Source organism: Rhinopithecus roxellana, chromosome 6 (genome assembly GCF_007565055.1).
Source record: "Rhinopithecus roxellana isolate Shanxi Qingling chromosome 6, ASM756505v1, whole genome shotgun sequence".
Lineage (NCBI taxonomy): Eukaryota > Metazoa > Chordata > Mammalia > Primates > Cercopithecidae > Rhinopithecus > Rhinopithecus roxellana.
The window spans coordinates 121,511,981-121,514,359 of NC_044554.1; the positions used below are offsets into that span (position 1 = coordinate 121,511,981).

The 2,379-nt window shown below is 51.6% G+C and overlaps 1 pseudogene across 1 annotated transcript; it reads right to left on the bottom strand.

Annotated features, from left to right (window-relative positions):
- Positions 1–391: 391 nt before the first annotated feature.
- On the bottom strand, positions 392–1,832 carry LOC104655258 (annotated as a pseudogene). The gene has a single exon (XR_746944.2). The product of XR_746944.2 is annotated as a disks large-associated protein 4 pseudogene (transcript).
- Between the last annotated feature and the right edge of the window lie 547 nt (positions 1,833–2,379).

Here is a 2,379-nt window from a genome sequence, read left to right on the forward strand (position 1 = left end):
ATGAAAATCCAAGGTCAGAGCAGGGGGGTAGCCGGGGAAAGGAGGAGGGAACATGGCAGGTGCCCAAGGCTGCCCTTGGACTGTCGTCATCTTGTAAACAAGCTAGTGTGAGTTCTCATCAGATAGAAGGAGTAAAAAGACCGCAGTCTGGAGGCTGAGCCGGGAGTTGCCGACGTCCATCTATCTTGTCCACCACGGCCAGTAAGAGGAAAAAAAAGTTTCCTAGTTTCGTGATTTTTGTTGATTTTTTTTGTGAGTAAAATTTTCATAACCTAAAGCTGGGAGGGACCCAAAAAAGCCAAATGTGAGCCCTTGTATGCGTCAATTTGAAAGTTGGCTCAGGGTCTCTAGACAGAATAACCATAGCAAAGGCTGAGAAAACTCTGTTCCATTCGCACTTAGTTTTTGTGGTTTTAATGATTTAAAATCATTTCTTTCCTCCTGCATGGTCTCAGAGCCTGGTCTGGGCCTCCAGGACATAAATCTCGATGCTGTCCGCGCTCTCAGTGGCTGAGTTCTGCCACACAGAAGCTGCCCGCTTCGCCGCCAGGAGTCTTTTGCGGGCCTCCTGGCGCTGCTTGTCGCTGGCGTCTGAGGCCTTGTCACGGCTCACTGCCGGCTTGGATTTGGCTGGCTTCTTCGGGACCGGAGCGGGTGGTTTCTTCTCTTCCTTTAGTGAAGACTTCCTCTTCTCGGGGGTCTCCACCAGCTGCCAGCTGTTGGCCTTGAGGTGGTAGAGTTCATCGAACTTCATGCTGATGTCCTCGATGGACAGCTGTAGCAGGTCCCAGAACCCTGCCAGGTCCTGGGCTATGGGGCGTGGGTTGGCATCAGGGTTCAAGTTTTGCTCACAGAGGCCCCGGAACTGCTGGAATTTCTGGGACATCAGTAGCTGGGCACTGCCCACCGCACTGAGGACTTTTCCTAAGACTTCTTCAGAGAGGTTATTCTCTTTGGTCTCCTTGTCCATCTGGCAGCACCAGCCTTCTAGTCGCTCCGTTTCTGCCTGCAGCAGCTTTAGGAACCAGTAGCCGTCTCGGTGGCAGGCCCCTGGCTGTGCTGGCTCTGCTGGGGAGCTGGAGGAGGTCTCAAGCCAGGGGTCGGGTGGGGGCAGCGAGGACACCTCTAGGGCAGGGTCGCTGTTGTCTCCATAGGAGAGGTTGCGCTTGATCTGGGCAATCTTGGGGGCCTGCCGGGGACCGGCATCGACGCTGATGGAGTTGGGGTGAGGGGTACAGTCCGGGAGGCTCCTCTCAGATGACTTACAGCTTGAGTCATTGGCATCCTGGGTATCCGAGTCTGTGTCCCGTCGGGAGGACATACTGTGAGAGGGGACGCTGCTTCGCCAGTCGTCCTCTACCTGAACCCCGATGGACTGGAATTTGGTAGCAGGACTGGGCTCCTCTTTTGGCACTGGCTGAATGCAGTCAACTTGTATTCCTATTGATGACAGTTTCCTTTTGGGGACGGCCTCGGCATGGGACTCAGAGCTGGTCAGTGTGCCTTGTTCACTTTTCAGAGACGCATGTTTTGGGGGTGGCTCTGCGGCTTCAGGGGCTGGGACGACTCCACCGCGTGTCACGCTGGGCGGTCGGGTACTGCTGTCCAGGCTGTCCGATGAGTTGCTCAGGCCCGACTGGCTAGTCACCTCACTCTTGTGGTCCTGGCTGTCCAGGTAGGTGTCCTGGGCAGACTCAGTACTGCTCTGGACTGTGACTGAGATGAACGGCTTTGAAGTGGTGCGTGGAGGGACCGGTGGCGGGGTCTTCTTATAGGCCACTAGGCATGAGGAACCCTCCTCCCTCACGCAGCCCGGCCCGAGGCTCCGGTTTTGTACTGACATGAAGGACTTTTTAAGGAGAACTACAAACAACTGCTCAAGGAAATACGAGAAGACACAAACAAATGGAAAAACATTCCATGCTCATGGATAGGAAGAATCAGTATCATGAAAACGGCCATACTGCCCAAAGTAATTTATAGATTCAATGCTATTCCCATTAAGTTACCATTGATATTCTTCACAGATTTAGAAAAAACTACTTTGAAATTCATATGGAACCAAAAAAGAGCCCATACAGCCAAGACAATCCTAAGCAAAAAGAACAAGGCTGGAGGCAACATGCTACCTGACTTCAAACTACACTACAAGCCTCCAGTAACCAAAACAGCATGGTACTGGTACCAAAACAGACACATAGACTAATGGAACAGAATACAGATATCAGAAATAAAATTACACATCTACAACCATCGGATCTTCAACAAACCTGACAAAAAAGCAAGCAATGGGGAAATAATTCCCAATATAACAAATGATGCTGGGAAAACTGGCTAGCCATATGCAGAAAATTGAAACTGGATCCCTTCCTTACACCT